Genomic DNA, 22,039 nt, shown 5'->3' with positions numbered 1-22,039 from the left:
TATGGATGCTATTCCAGATCTTGTCAACCACAGCAGGCAGTCATGGTAGAACCAAACAATGTGATATATTAGGTAGAAGAAAATATTATCACTACATGCTCCAGAATAACCATTTATTGGTGTACTTAAAAATATTATCTTATTTTATTTATATGGCTTCATTTTGGAAGCATGAGTTCCTCACTAAAATATGCAATACTTTCAACTTGGCTGTTAACATTTTAAATTCATGCATCTTACTTCTTTAAACAGAAACAATAGGCCTTTTCCACTACACTCCATCTATCGGTCAATAAATCCTGTCTATTGATTCTGTAAATACCATAACTATAAACACCATTTTATATTTTAAGTTCTACTAGCCACACTCAACCATATAACTTTACTTCATAATAAATGGATCTTAATTTTTGCTGTCCACTACAGATCTGGGCAACAAAATCAGCTCAAAAGCACTGGTTAGAACTCCATAACACCTATAATGGCAGTGAGCCATCACAAGAGAATTCCCAGTCCCAGATGAATTTTAACATAGAGTAAAATATCTCAAAATATATATAAAGGATTACATCAACGATAGATGAATGATAATGAAAAATCCATCAGTGAATATTGATTCCCTTGAGCCAACTTGGATCAACAGACAATATGGATTTTTTGATAATTCTGGGCTTTGCCATTATTTATTCTCTCATGTAATACCCACTGCACATCTCAGAGAGATAATTAGAGAATTATCATATTACTTAACTAAGTACTGCAAATTCTATTATACTCTATGTAACCCAACTCAGGGCAGTATCATTAGCATTGTTTAATTGTTGCAAATACAGTCATTGAATTTTAATAAATCATCTTCATTGTCAATACCCAAGACTGACTATTTTTTTAAATGTTCTTAGATATGTTAGTTACTAGGTAATCTTATAGCTAATATATACCGCAGCAAGGAAAAATGTAAGAAATTGTAAAGGTCAAAAACATGTTTCTATTATAAAAAAATGAATGATAATGACATAATTTTTTCAGCTCATCAGGTTCTTTGCTAAGTGCCTCTGTTATTGCCAGATCAGTAGTGTATAACAAAGAAGTGCTTTCTGTAGGCTGCTTCATTAGCCTGCCCTGTAGGACCTCACCTCCAGACCTTTCACTAATCTGTTGGCCAGCTCAATAGTCTTGTTAGTTCTATTCACTTCTTCCTGGCAGCGGATTTTCTCAGCTGTAGCTCTCTCAAAAAGGCAGTGGTTAAGGCAGCCAGGTTTGTGTCTAGTTCCTTTAAATAAAAACAGTAAGAAACAACTTTGGACACTGTAAGAATAAGTAAAAATATTTCTGCTTATTTTATATTTCTAAAAGTTAAATTATACAGTGTGAGAACATTGTAAACATGACTGCTCTTAGAATTTGTCCCCAGTTTGCAAAATCAGAAGCTACAGTCAGAAAATGGTAGGGGGGAAAAAGATCAGTTCTTGTAATTTTTGCCATTTGTTCAAAACATTCAAAACACAATCACACATTTCACTTTGCTTGGTGAAAAGAACAATGCCATTTTTTTCCAGAAAGGTATCTGAAACTTAGCAAGATTTAATACAATATATTTCCTATTAAGGTTGCATGCTTCACATGAGATGTCAGAAACATTCTGCAGAGATCTCCATTCAGAAGCTAAGGAAACTAGAAAGGTGCAAAGATGAGGAATAGACATTTTCAGAAGTACTCAAGTAACTTAAAAACAAAAGCATCACTGACTTTCAATATCATTTAGGCTCCCAAGTGCTTCAGTCAATATTGAAAAATGGAATTTGAGCTCCTAAATCACTCAGGTTCTTTTGAATATTCTACCTTAGATTTAGAAAAAGGGAGGGACTGGTCCAGTAGAGTCCTTAAGCAAGCTCTTAACTTTAAGCATGTGTATTATATCAGGCCCTTGGTTGTTCTCATATAGAGAAGAAAGTGACAGATTGACATGGAAGGCAGAACAAGAGCACCAGGCAAAAAAAATGACATCCAACTCAAGAGGATAACAGTGAAAGAACAGAAATGGCTCTCAGAGGAGGGCAGATCCCATTGGTGCGGAAGTTGTGTTTTGCAACATCAGTAAATATACGGAGAATTCTGAAATCCAAGAGAGCAATCTGGTATTTTACTGTCTAGTGAAGTACTTAATCAGAAGTGTAATTTTCAGCAGATGAATAGCATCTTTGGCTGGGAGCTGGGACTTGAACATGTTGCAATCATCCAGAATGGCTATATAAATGTGTAGGAAAGCAATATAAGCTGTAAGCCAAACTATTGACATCACTGGTGTTTCACAAAGCCAGATCTGATCATTTAGATTTGTAACCTGGGTGGTATGCAGAAGGTATCCCCTCTCCAATTGAAGGGATGACAGTGGGTGTGTGTACACTGTGAGGAGTGTGGCTACCTAGCTGTAGGCCAGCTCACCTCCTTTTCCTACAGAGCACAGTAGAGTCCAAGGACACCCAGTGATAGTTAACTATTTACAAGTTTAATGATACAGCATAATATAAAACTTATAACCATGAACTTATGTAAACCCATCCATCCATCCATCCATCCATCCATTAGGGCTGTGCGCCACTTTGGTCACTGATTCAATTCAGTGGAGATTCGGCGACCAAATCTCCAAATCCAAATTGAAACTGGAGACCTTTTAATCTCTAAATCAAACTGGAACCCTCCAAATCAATTTGGAGAGATTTGATGATTCAGACATAGACACAGCTTTAAATGTTTTTTCTACATACCTCAAGGTACCAGGTGGCTCATGAATGCTGAGATGCTGGGGCAGATGGACCCTCCCCCCACCCACTGGCTTGGTGACTGATGCCTCCCGGGTTTGGGGGGGCACGAGGGGTCCCCCTGTGACCAATTGCCGAGCCAGGAGGGCACAGGGGGGTCTGCTGCCAAGCACAAGCCGGCGGGGGAGGGTGGGCCATGTTCCTGTGGTCAGCATTCATGAGCCACCTGGTACCTTGAGGTATGTAGAAAAAACATTTAAAGCTGTGTCTGTAGCAAATCTTCAGATTCGGATTCAGCTGAATTGAATTTGGACAGTGATCCGAATCAATGAATCGAATCACTATCCCTGATTCGAGCTGAATCCGAATCAAATACGGCCCATTTTGCACACCCCCTATTATCTATCTATCTATCTATCTATCTATCTATCTATGTTATTTACAGATATAAGTTTACACAAGCAATAGCTCTTTTCAACCCTGAACTCAGGCACAGGCCTAGTCCTCTATGGCTTTCCAATTAGTTTGCAGCCTCTGCCCCCTCAACAGGGCCCTCCAGGCAGCAGGTGAAGCAGCACTTAATGATAAAACACAAGATCCCACTGGTGAGGAAGTTGAGTTTTGCAACTTTTTTCCCATTCCATGTTGAATGTTAGTCAACAAAACATTGACGGAAATATCTGGCAGTGATGGGACAATAACTGAACATACACAATCAGGTTACACCAAATGAGTCACAAATATATACAGATAACCCAAACAATGGGTTCAGATATAAAACAGCTTACGATCCTCTCCTAATACAATAATAAGGATGCAGGGTTTACAAAAAGAATCCTAACAGTGTAAGGAAACAGACCACAACACTGGCACATCAGCTGTGCCCAAAGAAGAAATGGCACCCAGGGAAGGATCCCGTTACCTAACAGAACATTATTACCCACCTCCTAGGTTACTTACCTAGGAGGGGCCCATAACCAGGAAACCACCCTTAACAAACAGGGGCCCTAGACTCCTCTCTATGTCCAAGGGCGAATTGCATCCCCCCCTCATTAGGGGCTTCCCATTGATCACCCACAGTGGGGGAAGGCCCCTCCTCCCCTGTGGGAATCCCCTTCCTGGATAACTCATGACTCCCAGCAGCTTTTGGAGGGTTAGGCTTGTCTCTACCAGTGATTTGGAGGCAGGGCATCCTGCCTCACTGGGGTGGTCATCTCTCCAGTTGCTGCTTGTGGCAGGAAGGCCTGAGCTGCCTTGTGCAGCCACCAGGGCCTGTCAGTCCTCTCTTGCCCTGTGCACCAATGGGGAGTCTGCCTCATGCAGGGATGGGGACCCACACTGCCTCATGCAGCCCTTGGCATCCCATCAGCTTCACTGAGATCTCAGCCCCGTGTACTGCCCTGTGCACTGAAGGGGTGCCTGCAGGAATGGGGACCTACACCACGTCATACAGCTGTGGTGGCCCATCAGCTCTACAGCCTTGTGCACCAATCTGTGCACCGGTGGCCCAGCTCCTGCCTCATGCAGGGTTGGGGACCCATGCTGCCTCATGCAGCCATTGTGTCCTGCCTGCTCTATGGCCCTGTGCACTGCTCTGTGCACTGAGGGCCTGACTCCTGCCTCATGCAGGGTTGGGGACTCGCTCTGCCTCGTGCAGCTGCTGTGGTCCCTTTCAGCTCTACCAGTCCCATGCACTAATCCATGCATCATGGGACCTCTGCCACTTGCAGAGTCGGGGACCCATGCTGCCTTGTGCAGCCGCGGTGCTTGCTTCAGCTTCACAGGCCTGCTGCACCGATCCATGCACTGAAGGCTCCTGCCTCATGCAGAGTTGGGGACCCACGCTGTTGCATGCAGTCACTGAGGTCCTGTCCACTCCTGGACCCTCATTCACTGACAACGTGGCTCCCTCCACAGCATGACTGGGATGCAGCTGCTCTGTCCTGCTGGTCAGCTCTACCAGCTTTTCTCAAGCCCTGTCTTCATTGTCCCTCACCAAAAGCCATCTGTGTCTGCCCCAAACTGAGAATGGACCAATGAGGAAGCCCGAAGGGTTAGTTTCCTCTCAGGTCCTCTCTTTCACCTTGCCCCTGGATCAGGGTGGGGCTGTCCTTCCCTGATTGGTGGGGAAGGAAAACCTGTCTCCATCAATGGAGCCCGAGCCCTTCGGGTGCAAGCTAACAGTCTGAGCTTCTGGTGAGCCCACTGGCCAGCCTGCCACAGATCTAATCGTTAAACTAGGTAACAGATCCCAATTCCATCCTCAGTTCTGCCACTGATTTGGCTTTGCAGATCATAGGAAAAATCCCTAAAATCACCACGTGCCTTAGTTTGCCCACCTGCAAATGAGTACAACAGTATTGGCTACCTCATCAGAGAGGTAAAACTTGTTTTGTTAATGGTCAATGGTTAATTGTTAATTGCTTTGCTAATTGTAAAACTTGCTTTGTTAATGGTCACCTGAGATCTTGTACAAAGGCACCATATGGATATAATGTGCAACATGGAATACACAAATGTGTGGTTGAGGGATACAGACATATTATCAATAGGAATGATAAAGTGAATTACATGGCACAACATTTCTAAGAGACAATAACTATATTTTAAATAAGTGGACAATAAAAACCTTGGGGGTGTTGGTTGTAGCCATGTTGGTCTAAGGACATAGGCAGACAAGGTTCTTGTCTGCCAATAAAAACCTCCATACTATTCCAGACCATCATAGTTAGGGCTTCCTGCACAGATGTTTCACAGCAGCTCTGAACACATATCAAAGTGAAGAGGAGGAGCTTGGCAATATAAATGGTTTTCTGCTGCACTTCTGTCTCCTTTGTGTGGGGTGAGGGTATAAATTTATACCGTCACCCTGCACAAGGAAGAGAGATGTCTAAGACTCAGAGAGCTTCTCTGCCAGCTTGGCTTGCCAAGGCACATTGAACTCTGTCTCTACCTCCTATTCCAAGAAACCAACTCTCTACCAACTAGAAATTCCCCATATGCAAAGAAAAATATCAGGTCTTACCTTAAGGCATCCCTAATGCTGTTGGAGATGGCCCATGATGTTTATCTTAAGTATTTAATAAAAACTATTTAAAAATATTAGAGTGAATTTAAACATCTTTGTTTCCCTTTGCCCCCTTAATACTTACCATGAGCCAAACTCTAAATGCCTCAAAGGGAGAAATCTATTATAACTAACTGAATTTTGGAGATCTCTAAAATGACTTAAAATAGATTTTTAGATATAATAATGTCACAATTTAAAAATCTAATATTTCTGGGCTCTCTGGGATTAGAATCAAGCAAGGCATATCCAAAGGAATAGCTAGGAGCCCTCCTTTTTCAGTGGTAGTACACTCCCATTTCTAGCCACAATGGGACCTGAGAGCTGTCACTGACTCAGATGCATGTCATTTTGGGCAAATGCATTTAACAAAAGGCAGCTATGATTTTGGCCTATGAATAGATAAAAAATCTTGTGTGTGATTAATCTGGGGCAAGAATAGCTCCAGCTCATGCAGGTTAAAATAAGACCAGGGGAGTGCTGCCAGAGACAGCAAACCTCTGGAGAGCTCATGAATGCAAACTATTTGGGGAACTGGAAGTTGCCTGGGGGCAGCATAAACTTAATCATTTTTTTCAAGATTTCATCACATTAAATATTACATACAAGAAAATACTTTGGGTACGATTTCACTTTTCCCTTCTTTTGCAATATTAACCCCTTCTCTATTCCCCCCAATATACCTAGTAGGCCATCTCTGACCTACCAGACTGTGCAGTGAAATCTAGCGGGGGGGAAAGAATGGATTGTAGGTGAAAATCATGCATTCAGATCTATTTCCTATCCAAAAAGAAATCCAAGACAGTGAGGGCCCTGAATGTGTTATATTTCACTTGACTCCCCCCATTTTTGACTTTCTGTAAGTAATATGCCAAATGGATAAAACGTGATACCGTTTTTCCTTCTTTCCCCTGAGTTACAGATAACAAGACAAGCCCCTTCCCTTACAGTTTGTGCATATCAATGTGATTAATGTTAAAAAATAATAAAGTGCCAAAATCTCTCTTTCTTTCGCTCTTTTTTTAAAGCATTGCCCTTTTCAAAACAAGGGGAAATTCAGTATAGTTTCAGTGCCACAGTGATCAAACAGTGTCACATCACTATGGCAATTGCTGCCCAGGCCAGGAATACAGATCAGCTTTAATTGTGCAACGCCTTATTGCTGGTGCATGTCAATCAGAACCTATGAATTGAGAAAAATTTGCTCTGTTCATTCTGTTAAATGATGTATCCAATTAAACCTGTTAGAATTCATGATCTTCAGTCAAGGTTAAATGAAAGTAGTTACTCCTGTCAGCTAGGTGATTAAATGCTGCCTACATCAGGCACATTTATGTGCAAAATTAAAATTTTGGTATAAAGCATGAATCTTTATGCATGCCAGTTAATTATCTTGCGGTTCCTCCATTTATTAAATGCCCACTGCATTTCTTCTTAATCATCAGCTCCCTTTCAAAACTTATTTCATACTCCACATTATACCAAATTTCAATGTTTAAATGAAATGCTTTATCAATGAAAACTTCCTCTTTTCAAGGATTTGGCTGTTGCTATGTTACTGAAGATGGCCATTATTAACAGTTTTTTAGTCATTATGCAAAAGATCTATTTGTGTTGTGTTGTATAATTCTGAGCGGCTGTGATAGGAATCCCTTGTGTTGTTGCTGTCGGTCATTTCCTCATTCTCTGTACCTACCTGGGACTTGTGCTGCATATCAGCCAACTTCCACAAATAGTAAGAGGCAATGCTACAAAATTAGCATGTACCTAACAGCAACAGGGCCAATCCTGCTTCCTCAACCCAACTAAGAATGGAAGGCAAAATCAGGACAGTCTCACTGTGCAGTGGTGGCAGGATAAGGGAGCACAAGAAGAATAGCTGTAGCTTTGGCATATCAGACAAAGATTTCCTTGAAAAGAGTGCCAGGGGATGCACCAGTCAAAACTATTAAGAAAAATAGAGCAGCTGCAGAGACAACTTCAGCCTTAAAAAGAACTCTGCTGAGCTCTACTAGTGTAGAAGATTTGGCTCTCATCTCCCTGCTCACTCTTCATGCACATTTTATTCTATTAATTCTGGCTACGTGCTGTGTCCATCTGACACTAAGTCATTTACTGTACCTCAAAAGTCTTGCTGTAATTAGGGGCAAGAATTTGGAATTACAGATTTACAATTTTAAAATACAATACAGCCAGGATTTAAATAGTCTTTGCAATGTAAAACCAGGATACAAACATGCACAATAATCACTACAAAGCAAGAACATATGAAACATTCATTTTGAAACCTAAGGTGAGACAGTATTCTCTTACAAACGGAAATTATTTCTATGATCTTAAATACTCCTGGTGGCCATTTATTCCCTTTCATTATGAATGTATTAAGAATCCTTGTAACAAACAATAAAAATTAAAAATATGCTATGCCACTTCAATGAATACTAATGAATAATATTTAAATCAGTCCAGCAGATAAACTAGTATAGCATACTGTACTAAACTAACACTATAAATAAGCACAGGTTTTTATTGAAGATAAATGCACACAGCAATTTTCTACTGGTAGGGCATTACAGTATAATTTTTATTCATAGAACATGTTTTTTAAAAACTCAGATAAAATAAGTTATGTGTGTGGCAGATAAGGAGTCCAATGAAAGGCCTGGTATAGCTTCTATGAAATCAATTTCCTGATGTCCAGATGAAGCTTTGAAGGGCCACACAAATTATACAAAGCTGGTTTGTAACTTTAAGGTGATGTGTATAAATAATGTGTTTCAGGTCATAAAAGAAACTATTTATTTACTAAATATTTCCAAATAGTGGTACCGTGTCACTCAGCACATATATTTTTTTAGACATTTGGCAAGTTTTCTGCACAAATCTTTTATCAGGATAGGTTGGTAACACAACTGATAACACTGTTATCAACTGGTAACACAACATATCTAGAGATATGTCTTTCTGAGGTACTGCGAAAAAACAAAACAAAACAAACAACCCTTCCTCCCAAAACAAAAAAACAACCCCCCCCCCCCCAAAATAAAAAGGTTTGCCTTTGAAAAGTTTCCAAAACATCTTGATCCATCGAATGGTACACTGAGAGGTGACTTTCATACACACATTTCCTGAGCGTTCCAGCCTCTGAAAAATGAGAATAGTCATTTCTTGAAAATCTTCCCTGGAAAAAAAACTTGGAGCTCTAAACAAGGCCTCGTTTTGTCCACTCCCTTAACAGTTAAAAGCAAAGTCATCCTTTCAGTTCCAGAAAGCTGCAAACAAAGACCCATTCTTCTTTTACTACTCTGTTATCAACTGCAAATGATGTACTTTATTCCCTTGCCAGTCATAAGAAAAAAACATTGCTCCCTTTCTCTTTTTGGCAGGTATAAACAAAATGGTCACTCCACACCAAAGTTCAATATTTTTAGGTATGCAAAAATAATACCGGCAGCTGTTGAGAATAAAAGAGTACCTTCAGGCTCACAAAAAACTAAATCCTACTGCATCCTTGTAGAGGAAAATGATACATTTTGGAAATTCTACTGGAGAATAAGCCTTTCACATACTGCCAAGTAAGTTAGTAGTTGCTAAAGCTATTGGTTTTGCTTGGGCCATCTAGTATGTAAACCAGCTTCCCCTATATGGAGTCCTCTGTCATTCTCCCTTGACCCCTTCTTAGTAATACTCCACTCCTCTGGAAACCAGGAATTGTAGGCTTCATACCACAGTTCCAACACAACTTTTCCACGCTAATGGTTACCATACACAACAACATTAGATAGATACTTGTGGCTGGGCACCTTTGATGGCTGCCACTTTAAGAGGTTGATCAGACTGAGGTGCAACTGGCAAGTTCAGTGTGACCTAACAAGGTGCTCACATGACTGTGGGAGGGCTCCAGGATTGGAGGATGGGGCTGAGCAGCCTCAATATAAACCCAGACCCTAAAGGCTAAGCTGGCAGTTGCTACAGGGAGTCAGAGGGATAACATTGCCTGGCTGGAGCTGCTGCTCCCAGAATACCTGAAGGTCAAGGGTAGGAGCTGTGGGGATGGAGGAGGTTACTGGTCCTGGGGGATGACCTGAAACTACACCCTGCTAGGGATGGATGGTGTAGTGGGGCTGCCTGTGGTGGGGTGGGCCCCAGGAAATGCCATACCAGTTGCCTCCCTAATAAAAGGTGAGCATGGGGCACTTCATAGCTTTAGCCCCCACATCATGGTGGGTAACCCCACAGCAGGAACAGGCAGGATCCAGGCATGCTGAAAGACACCTGAGTGGGCTGTAGGCTGAGTTGGGGGCCCAGGTAGGTTGACGGACTCCTGAGGCCCAAGGGGTGTGAAGTCCAGAAGTCCCAGGGAGGGCTATGTAGAGTAGGGTCTGTGAAAGGGGTCTGAACGACTGCACATAGGCTGCCTGGTAGTTTGATAGAGCGAGCCCTACTGAGGGGGCATGAGTTGAGGCCCCAGTGAGGGGGGCAAATGGCCCAGGTAAGTCTCCAGATACCTGAGGTCAAGTTTGGGGCAGAGGCTGTGTGTGGCTCACCAGTGGGCCCGGGGGAGTTACGAGTAATTTGGATGCCATCTGCGAGGCATGGGACATGGTAAAGGGGAGGTCAGACCTGTGTATTATGCCCTTGGCATCGGGCATTAAATGGGAAACCTCCCACCTTCTAAATATCAATTATTAAGTCATATCAAAGGTATGGTAGGAAAGGCAGGTGGGCAGACTGCCCTAGGCAGGTGGGCAGGCCAACAATTAGACTGGCCATGAGATGTTTCTTTGTCACAGTGCTTCATCTAGATATTTCTTCTCAAATAATCTACAACAGAAGAGTCACCATACTATTTAAACCTCTGTGGTTAGAGATCATGGTTAATACATTACTAAGACGAAAGACAATAAAAGTCCACCCATCTTTTAAATATGCTTTTTCAGAATGTGTCTAAAATTCTAAGGAAGACAAACATCAATTTTTACTTGGTTTAGTATTTCAGCAGTCATAAGAGCTAGGGATAGCTTTTAATGGCAGACGAAGTTGTGCAAAAACTGGGCTAACTGGCAGCCCCCTGCCCCCCAGCACGCACGCGCGCGTGCGCACACACACACACACACACACACAGAGGTACCAATTGCCAAAAGTAAAGCCTAAGAAGAGTTTGGCCCCTTGGAGCCCCCGCGGGGGGGGGGGGGGGCGGGGCGCTGTAATATATATAGCATAAGCTTTCGTGAGCTGAAGCTCACTTCATCAGAATGCAGACTTAAGAATATATACATGTACACAAGTTTGCCTGCTTACATAAGCAAATGTATCTCTCAGTTTAATATAATCATATAAAAACATTATTTTAGATTGAAGGGCACATTAGTAATAAGATTTTCACAAGAAATTCCTTGACAAATCCAGAGGGATAATCTTCTTTAGACTTGGAGTTATTTAGCTAAATTCTTACCTAATTGGTAGCTATAAACATGGACCTACCTAAATCATGGTGAGACAAAGAATTTTTCACAGCCTGCTCATGGCGTGCAAAGCTAATTTCATAGATGTTAGGGCTGGAAGGGACCTCAAAGATCATCAAGTCCAGCCCCCTGCCCCAGGGGCAGGAAGTCAGCTAGGGTCAAAGGACCCCAGAAAGATAAGCATCCAAGCGTTTCTTGAATAAGTCCAGAGTAGGTGCCACATCTGAAGGGAGTCTATTCCAGGTCTTGGGGGCTTGGACAGTAAAGACATTTTTTCTTATGTCCAGTCTAAAATGGTCTTGTAGGAGTTTATGACCATTGGTCCTTGTTTTTCCTTGGGGTGCTCTGGTGAACAGACATTTTCCCAGATCCTGATGAACACCCCTTGTGTACTTATAGGCAGTCATCAGGTCACACCTGAGCCTGCGCTTTTCCAGACTGAAGAGTCCCATGGCTCTCAGCCTCTCTTCATAAGGCCTATTCTCTTGCCCTCTGATCATGCGCATTGCTCTCTCAAGCTTCTCGACATCCTTCTTGAATTGTGGAGCCCAGAATTGGATGCAGTACTCCAGCTGTGGCCTCACCAAGGCTGAGTACAGTGGGAGGATGACATCCTGAGATTTACTTGAGAACCATCTATAGATGCAAGCCAGGGTTTTGTTTGCTTTACCAGCTGCAATATCTCATTGGTGGCTCATGTTCATCTTGTGGTCAGTCATGACCCCCAAGCCTCTTTCAGCAGTGGTGCTAGCAAGCGTAGCACTGCTGAGCCTATAAGCATGCTGTGGGGTTTTTTCCCCCCGAGGTGGAGTACCTTGCATTTATCAGTATTGAACATCATCAGGTTTGTATCTGCCCACTTACTAAGCTTATCCAAGTCAGCCTGGATCACTAGCCTGTCCTCAGGTGTGGACGCTATGCCCCAAAGTTCAGTGTCATCGGTGAACTTAGCCAGTGCACTTCTGACACCAATGTCCACATTGTTGATAAAGATGTTGAAGAGAACCAGTCCAAGGTCAGAGCCTTGGGGGATGCCACTGGTCACGGAGCACCATAATGATTCACTACCATCGACCACTACTCTCTGGGTTTGACCTCAGAGCCAATTTCCCAGCCATTGGAGCCCAGCCAAGGCCACAGTCGGCCAATTTTTCCATGAGGAGGTCATGGAACACCAAATCAAAGGCTTTTTAAAAGTCCAGGTATATGACATTTATCTCTTTTCCCTTGTCCAAGTGATAATGTCACCTGGTCATAGGAGATGAGATTGGTCAGGCAAAACCTACTTGCAATAAACCTGTGCTGGCTATCCCTCAGGATATTGCCTTCAGTCAGCTTATCCAGAAGGGTCTCCTTGATAATTTTCTCAAGGATCTTACCAGGGATTGAGGTCAAGCTGATTGGCCTGTAATTCCCGGGATCTACTTTCCGCCCTGTCTTGAAAGTGGGTATCACATTGACCTTCTTCCATTCGTCAGGTACTTCACCTGAGCGCCACAAATTTTCAAATATTTTTGCCAATGGTTGGACTATGATGCCTGCCAGCTCCTTGAGTACCCTAGGGTGTACTCTGTCAGGACCAAATGACTTGAAGGTGTCCATCCTCTCAAGGTGATCCTTTACTAGATCAACACCGATGCTGGCTATAAATATGCCCTCACCCTGACCGTCTTGAGTCTTGCTAGGCAGGACAGTCCCATTGGACTGATGAAAGACCGATGTGAAGCACCCATTAAGCAGGTATGCCTTTTCCTGGGTGTCGGTTATCAGTTGTCCTGTTTGGGTCAGCAGGGGTCCAATGTTACCCTTGCTTTTTTTCCAACTCCCTACATATCTGAAAAAGAACTTTTTGTTATCCTTGATATGTGAAGTCAGATGGAGCTTGGTTGCAGCCTTGGCTTTCCTGATCCACTCCCTGCAGGTATGGACCAGTGCTGAGTACTCCTCCTTGGTAGTAATTCCAGCCTTCCACCCTTTATAAGTCTCTCTTTTGAGGTGTAGGAGGTCCTCGAGTTCCCTGCTAAGCCAAGGGGGTTGTTGCGCCCTTTTCTTACCCTTCCTCCGAGATGAGATGGCCATCCCTTGTACTGTCAGGATCACTCCCTTGAGGAGCAACCACTCCTCTTGGACTCCTCTTCCTGTTGAGTTGTGGTCCCTTAGGGCCTCGACAACGAGCCTCCTGAGTTTGTCAAAGTCAGTTTTCCTGAAGTCGAGAACTTCAGTATTGCTGACTGACTTGCCAGCTTTGCAATGGAAGCTGTCTCTTCCCAGCAGACCACCACCTCTCTCACCAAAAAGCGGATTGTGATCATGGAAGCCAAAGCCTTCACGATGACACCAGCGCTGCAGTCTTTGTTTGAGTACCTCAACCCGTCTCTGCCTCCTCAGTCTATGACCCACAACCAGGAGGAGCGAGGAAAAGACATTGGGATTTTGCGGTGGCCCTGATTGGTGGAGAGGGCCCACCCCTCAGCACTGATTGGTTGAGAAGCCCAGTGGGGAGGAGAGACAAGGGGACATCTGCCATCTTGATGGTTGGCTACCCTTTGTGTGGCCATGCCCCTTGGTATTAATTGGGGAAGAGGTCCTGGCAGAAGGAGGAGGGGCAGCTGCCATCTTGTCTGCTGCCCTGCATGCCATCCTGCCAGGCGACACCTTCCCTTCCAGGCAGCAAGGGACTGCATTTCATGTTTATTAAGGGATTTTTTTGTTGATTTTTGCAAACAAGCCCAGATTTTGCAATTTCCATGAAATCCATGAAACCACGAATTAAGTAGGTCCCTAGCTATAAAGCTAGTAAGTAATTTTTATCTATTAGTTCAGTATTATTTGTTTTCATGTTTTTCCTCTAAAAAGGAAACAAAATTCATGTCAGATTCGAATGGAAGGAATATTTTTACTGAATAAGTGAATTGAACAAGGACTGTGAGCATTTGTCATTTTCCTTATTGGTACATATGAATATGCTATACGCTCATTTCCATTGCAAAATTGTGCATCAAAGTGATCCTTGCAAACTGAAATATACTGTACATTTCATCACTTATTTTCTTTGAAAGTATCACTGACAAAATAATCAATTTTTACTGTTCTGGAACTACAGCTTTACAACTCAAAAGTCAGAAAAGCATAAATGGTGTCAGTCCAGAATAAAATGAACCATAGGCTTTGAAGATGATGATAATTAATATTTTGTATAGTAAACATAATTCCTAACCAATATTATAGTGAATTGTGCAAGGCACTGTCCAATCACCTAATAATGCTGGTATATTATATCCTTTCCTCTCCCTCTTGTAGGCCTTATGTGGATTGGTTGGCATATTTAATTTAGCAAAATGAAGGCAGAAAGACAATATTAGTGTTGTCTTGAACACATCAGAAAAAGATGCATATATGACACACCAAGAAAAAGAGAGTGGAAAGAACTAAAGTATTAAGTTGGCAGAGGAACAAATGAAAAGAAACTGGCCCTGAATAAATTTAGGCAGGAAGGTTCTGGAATGGCTTTCCAAAAGGAGCATTTGGAACATGAAACTTTATTGGTTTTAAGATGGAGCCTGAGCAGTTTATGAAATGGCTGCTTACAACAGCAGGGGACTAGACTTGACCCACTAGGTCCCTTCCAATTCCATGTTTCCTATGCTTTGAGAGTACTGGCCCTTTGGGACAGGGAGTGTTTTCTAATTTATGTTTATGTAGTGCCTAGCACTGAGTTCCATTCTCAGTTGTCTCCTGGGGACTAGCATATTAACTATAATGAACAAAAATAAATGAACATAAGAAAATGTTTTTAAGTGTTGACTTTTCATTAGACCATGGGAGGCAGACCTAAACAAGGCAACTTGGGTACTAATGATTGTTAATTCAGATCTCAGAATAATATATGAAGATACAGTAGAAAAACTGTGCAATTTAGACAATGGATTGGAGTTTTTCTTTACAACAATGGAACAAATAGGGAAAGACAACCATATTGTTTTAGACTAAACTGGATCAGCATCAATGAAAACTGTATACAAGCAGATCAGCGCATAATTGGACATAATCACTGTAAACAGGATAATGGGTCAAATCCTTCACCCTCCAATTCTTATTCATGTGAGTAATCTCACTGAAATCAATGGGAGCTACTTTGTGAACAATGACTGTTTCCTTTGCCTTCAGAAGGGATTGCATGATCAGCTCCATTTTCTGCAGATGATTGGACAAATGCTACAAAATCAATATTTCTACTGAAGCCACTTCTTTTGGAGTAAAAATAAACCTGGATCACTTCAAGTTCAAATGTTCATTGTTCCTGGGTGTTTTTGAAAGCAAAATGGTCAAATGAAAATGGAGTGAAATGTTCACCTATTGGTGCATTTTATAGCTTGATTTTATAACTAGTTTTGGAACTTGGAAATGTCACAAGGTCAAAGGCTACTTTGTACTTCTCTATTCTTTATCAGTCCAAATAGGTCCAAGCTTCAATACTGATGCCTTAGTCATTCTTTAAATGGAATGTTTCACATGGGAACCTGGTCATATTAACGTGAGGAGGCTGGGGAGTGTTCTGCTTGCTTTATTTTAACTGGCTTTTGGGGGGGGGGCGAGGGGGGGCTGGGGGAAGCTAAATTTTAGATTTAATTTTCAGGGGGAAGAAGCCAGAAAAAAATCACAGTTCTTTGATAGAAGGAATTACTGTATTTAGTCAAATATAAGATGACCCTGAATGATACTACCCCCCAGTAATTAAATTCTATATATGGAAAATGTATACATTTGTTATAGTTTTCTGGGTACAGAATCTAATTATTGGAGGCTTGCCTTGAATTTGTCCCCCTTCTACTGCTACAGCAGGGAAAATAAATCTGGGGGGTAAGGAGGGGGTCAGGTGGCCTCCTTGTCCTTGCCCCCCCCAACATCTTCCCCCATGCAGCCCCTTCCCCACTTTCTGTCAGATACTGCTTTCCCTGAATACATGGAAGTGAGGAGCAAGCTTGAACACACTGACATTGAAATAAGCATGCCTATAGTAATTTGCCTATATGCATAGTAATTTACATATAGGCAAAATTATGATGAGTATCCATAGACTTAGATCATCAGAACTGGTACAGTTAACCTTCTTTGGAACTGATGCAAGTGTAGCAGATGTGGGATGGAAAGGCACCTGGCTGCATGCTGTCCCCTTAGTGTGTTACAGACGTGAAGGGATGGAGCACAGAGCAGCAGAGTGCCAGGAGCTCGGGACCTCTTCTTTTTGAAAACTGCCAGGCTGGGTGACCGTACCATCTCTGGGGGAGCCTGTTCCAAACCCTTGGTACTCGACTTGTAAAGAAGTTTTTTCTTGTGTCTAGTCTAAAGTGATATTCAATCAGCTTGTGCCCATTATTTCTACTCCTCCCCTGGGGAGCCTGGGTGAATAGTTGCTCCCCCAGGCCCTGATATACTCATAGACTTCCATTAAGTCATCTCTGAGTCTTCTCTTCTCCAGGCTGAACATTCCCAAGTCTTTCAGCCTCTCCTCATATGACCTGGTCTCTTGGCCTCTAATCATGCTCATGGCCCTCTCTTGGACTCTCTCGAGCTTCTCCACATCCTTCCTGAAGTGTGGCACCCAGAACTAGATGCAGTACTGCAGCTGCAGCCTCACAAAGGCCGAGTAGAGCAGGAACATCTTTGGCTTTACTCAAGAGTACATCTTTAGCCTTACTCAAGGTGCCTTGGTAGATGCATGCCGGAGTTTGATTAGCTCTGCCAGCTACAGCACCACATTGGTGGCTCATGTTCATTTGGTTGTCTATCATGCCACCCAGGTCTCTTTTCACCAGTGGAGAGAAACCATCAAGAATTTACTTTGTGTTTGTATTAAAAAATAGAGATAAGGAAGAAAGAAACCGCACTTAGCGATCACCAGATGCTGAAGGTGGAACTGAGTCTTGGTAAGAGCCCCATAAGAGGAATGGGAGTGTGGAAGTTAAATGTGCAACTGTTACAAGATGAGGAGATGTGTCAAGCATACATGAGACAGTATGCAGGGTACAGAACACTGAAGAAATATTTTATGAGTACCAGAGAATGGTGGATGATGGTGAAGAAGAGGATGGGAGAGTTCTTCAGAATTCTGCAAAACGAGAAAGGGTGGCTAGATCTGAACTGCACAAAGCAAGAGAGATGGGGGATGGAGGGGAACTTGCAGATCATTGGGTCCAGCTCCCCCGCTCAAGGCAGGAAGACAACTGGGGTTAGGTGACCCCTGCAAGGTGACCGTCCAGTCTCCTCTTGAAAATCTCCAGGGTAGGTGAATGAACCACCTCTGGAGGGAGTTTATTCCACAGTCTGGACACCCTGATTGTGAAGGAGTTTTTCCTGGTATTAAGCCTGAAGCGGCCTTCCAGGAGTTTGTATCCATTGGTACTGGTCTTCCCTGGGAGTGAACAGTTGTTCACCGAGATCCTGATGCACTCCTCTGATATAGCGATAAGACACTATCAAGTCCCCTCTCAACCATCTCTTCTTTAGGCTAAAGTGGCCCAGGTCCCTCAGCCTTTCCTCATATGGCTTGCCTTGCAAGTCCCTGATCATACGAGTGGCTCTTTTCTGGGTCCTCTCATGTTTTTCCACGTCCTTACTGAAGTGCGACACCCAGAACTGGATGCAGTACTCCAACTGTGGTCTCACCAGTGCTGAGTACAGCGGGAGTATCACTTCCCTAGTTGTACACGAGATGCATCGGTTGATGCATGCCAGTATGTTGTTTGCCCTGCTGACCACTGCCTCACACTAATGGCTCATATTCATGCGATAGTCAATCATTACCCCTAAGTCCCTTTCAGCTGTGGTGCAAGTCAAGCTGTCACCACCGAGCCTCTATGTATGTTGAGGGCTGTTTGCCCCCAGATGGAGTACCTTACACTTGGAAGTGTTAAACTTCATCTGGTTCTGGTCTGCCCAACTCTCAAGCCTGTCCAGGTCCACCTCTATCTGCAACCTGTCTTCTGATGTGACCACACTGCCCCATAACTTGGTGTCATCCGTAAACTTGGCCAATGATTTTTTCACTCCCCTGTCTAAATCATTGATAAAGATGTCGGAAAGCACCAGTCCAAGCACGGACCCCTGAGGGACACCACTGGCCACTTCACACCAGGACAACACAGATCCATTAATGAGAACTCTCTGGGTCCTACCCTGTAGCCAGTTTCCCACTCACTGAACCATTGAGCAGCTGAGCCCACAATCTTCCAGTTTTCCCACAAGGATATCATCAGATACTCAATAAAAAGCCTTTTGGAAGTCTAGGTATATAATGTCTACTACGTCTCCCTTGTCCAGGTGGTGAGAGACCTGGTCATAGGAGATGAGATTGGTAAAACAAGACCTACCCGTGACAAAAGCCATGCTGGCTATCATTCAGAATCTTACCTTCTGTGAGCATATTGCACACAGATTCTTTAATGAGCTTTTCCAGGATTTTCCCTGGGATGGAAGTTAGTCTGATTGGCTTATAGTTGCCCAGGTCCTCCCTCTTCCCCTTCTTGAAGATGGGCACAATGTTGGCCCTCTTCCAATCCTCAGGGAATTCTGGAAGAGCTTTGCCAGGGGTTCCATGATAACCTCAGCTACTTCAGCACTCTTGGAAGAAGTCCATCTGGTCCTGCTGACTTATAAATGTCTAGTTTTTCTAGTTGGTATTGCACCCACTCAGCATCCACAGTGGGGAGGCTGTCAGTCCTGGCATGTCCCCTGTGAGCCATATCTCACTTGACTTTCCCTTGGTCTGGTGAAATACCGAAGCAAAGTGGGCATTCAGGAGTTCAGTTTTTTCCTGAACATTGGTTACCAGCTGTCCCGAGGTGTTAAGGACTTTTTATTGTCCTTGACTCCTGTAGCTAACCTAAACTCCGTCACCGCATTGGCTTTCCTGATTCCCTACAAGTGCTGGCAACTGTTGTATAGTCCTCCTTGAGGACCATCCCTAGCTTCCACTGTGTGTACACCTCTTTTTTCTTTTTGCAGAGGACCACAATGTCCCTGTTAAGCCAGGAGGGCTTGCCAGCCCTCCTGCTGCCTTTTCTTCTTTGCAGGAATGGTTTTCTTTTGTGCTTCAAGGATCATATCCTTGAGCAATGACCACTCTTTGTGCACCCCATTTGCCTTGTCTTCCTGGTTCTGCATTGCCTCCCCTACTAATGCTCTGAGCTTGTCAAAGTTAGCATTTTTGAAGTCCAGGACTTCAATCCTGCTGGTTTTGTCAACCTTACAGCAAATGGTGAACCTGATAATTTCATGGTCGCTGTCATGCAGGTTACCCTCAATGTTCAAGCCATGCACCAGATCATCTCCCTTGGCCAAGACCAAGCCTAGGAGAGTGTTAACTCTGGTTGTCCCTTGCAGTTCCTAGGTCAGGAAGAGCTCCTCAATCAATGTCAGAAAACTGCGTGAACGATCTGACCTAGCCAAGTGTTCCTCCCAGTCTATGTCCAGGTAATTGAAGTCACCCATGACAACCAAGTCCCTTGCACTTTGAGGAAATATGGAGTATATCAGACCTCTTTGAAGAATCTACGGGTGTGGCAGCCACCAATTCATTACATCAGGATGGAAGGTTTCATGCAGAAGCATAAAATAGGGAACATAGGGCTAAAGCTCTTGAAGGAATAACAATAAGTAATTGATGAAAGCGGTAAAGGAGAGAGGCAGAATGTTGCCAGTAGAAAACTTCACAGAAGGACAAGTGAAGAAGGTGTGAGGAGTGGTGGTGGTTAAACAACTAAAAGGCAAATATGCTGACCTAGCATGGATGGTCATAAGAAATATCTTGCTGGCGAGAGAGGTGCAATACAGATGGGGTTGACAAGCTCACTGAGCTACTCAAGGGAGAGGTGCAGGGAAGAAGAAACAGTGGGACGTGTTTTAGGAGTGCACATATGCAAAGGGAGTGTGGGAAGGGTCTGCCACTTTCTGAATATCACCCAAATAAACCTGTTAGCAGGGGAGATGGTACTACATGGACTCATACCAAAGGGACAGGAGGAAATGTTATTAAGGACTTTATTAGCATGTTTTAAAACTAGTTTACAGAAAGTAAGAAACCTCTGGATTATTAAGGGGCTGGCTTTCACTGAAAGATAGTGCCTAAAACTGGGTCTGCATTGAAATACTACATTGATCAGGACAAAGAAGAGATTGGAGGAGAGGCAGAGAAGAAGTGAAGAAAAAAGGACTGGACACATGTTTCACTAAACCAACAGAGAGGACTGATGGGAGGGGTGGAGAGCTTCAGGTGGTTGCTGAGGTAATTGTTTTTCATGGATTTCTGTATGAAGAAAAAGAGTTCTGTAAGGGGTTCTTTTGTGGGAAGTTGATTTAAGTTAAGGGTTTAATATATGTAGTTAAATGTTCTTGGATATGCAGTTGTTTTTGCAATATAAAATTTTGGTAAAATAAGGATGCTTAATGTATGAAATTTTATAAGGGTAGGGTGACAAGTGTGTTTTTAATAAAATTTGTAAAAAAAAAAAAGAAATGAAAAAGAAAAGGAAAGGAAAGTTCCCATAAGTATGTTGTGTGTATATTTGTATATCACTTGTGACTCAGCATCAATGACAGTAGAATATACAGTATTTTCAACTAGTTTAGAGAACCAATCAGCACAATTTATACAGTAAATCTAACATTCTTCTTTAATGACACTGTTGCTTACAAGCTCCAATTTTATTTTTTTATTTGTAATACAAGTTAAATATCCATATGGGTTGCATCACACTTGACTAATAATGGACAAGAACAAAAAAAACCAAGATCAATTCAAATTATGAAATAACCTACTTTAAGCTTCTATCTAGTAACTTCAAGTTTCTCTGCTGCAGTGGCAAGGTCTGCACTGGGTTAAGCCAAGGATTGGTGTTTTAGATCCACTTCACAATATACCTGCACAGTGAAAAAGATTGAGCATTTCAAAAGCAGTTCTGAAAGAAGACATTCTAATGCCCTCACTTCTGCAACAAAAAATCAGGGAGAGGTGGCATATATATTGATGATGATACCAAGACACTAATGCACTGGGCACATTTACACATGCATTTACCCCAGCCTTTATTGCATTTACCCCAGATTTATTGCACAGTAAGATACTGCACCATAAGGATTTTTGGGTAGGTGTGTACACATGCAGGGATTAGATTGGGAGCAGATTTGCTCCCAATTCCATGCAGCCCTGCAATGAACCCTACTGCCACTAGGGGGAGCTCCAGACACCCCCTGGGTGCTATCAGCAAGCCAGAAGACACCTATCTCCTGGCCCTGGGGGCTACCTGCTGCTGGGGAGGGGACAATGTCCCTCTGCCGTGACAGAAGGGAGCTCCTGGCCTTGGCTCCCTAATCAGGGGCATGGGCTTGGAAAGAGCTGCAGGGGATGATGGCAGGGGGCTGGAACCTGCCCCATCTCTGCAGCTCTTTTCAAGCCATGTGCCTCGATTATGATCAGGACATGAGGCTGGGACCTGCCCCTGACTGGGACAGTTCCTAGCCAGCCCCAGGCTCCACAGGGAAGTCTGCATGTGCAGCCCAGAGCTGGCTGGGGACTGCCCAAAACAGGACAGTTTCCAGCCACCTCCAGACTGCACTGCTTCCCAGGGCAGCCTGGGACTGGCTGGGAAGTGTCCCAGGAAGGGGCAGGTTCCAGCCAGCTCCAGGCTGGGTGGAGAACTGTCCCCATTCAGGTTGCTCCCAGCCTCTGCTCTGTGATCGAAATTGTG

General features: G+C 43.3%; 1 pseudogene; it reads right to left on the bottom strand.

Moving 5' to 3' along the window:
- LOC102376241 overlaps window positions 1-22,039 on the bottom strand; it is a 212,964-nt pseudogene that overhangs the window by 44,369 nt on the left and 146,556 nt on the right.

Source organism: Alligator sinensis, unplaced genomic scaffold, assembly GCF_000455745.1.
Source record: "Alligator sinensis unplaced genomic scaffold, ASM45574v1 scaffold1469_1, whole genome shotgun sequence".
NCBI lineage: Eukaryota > Metazoa > Chordata > Crocodylia > Alligatoridae > Alligator > Alligator sinensis.
The sequence above is the reverse complement of the archived record's forward strand: the minus strand, read 5'-3'. Positions and strand labels throughout refer to the sequence as shown.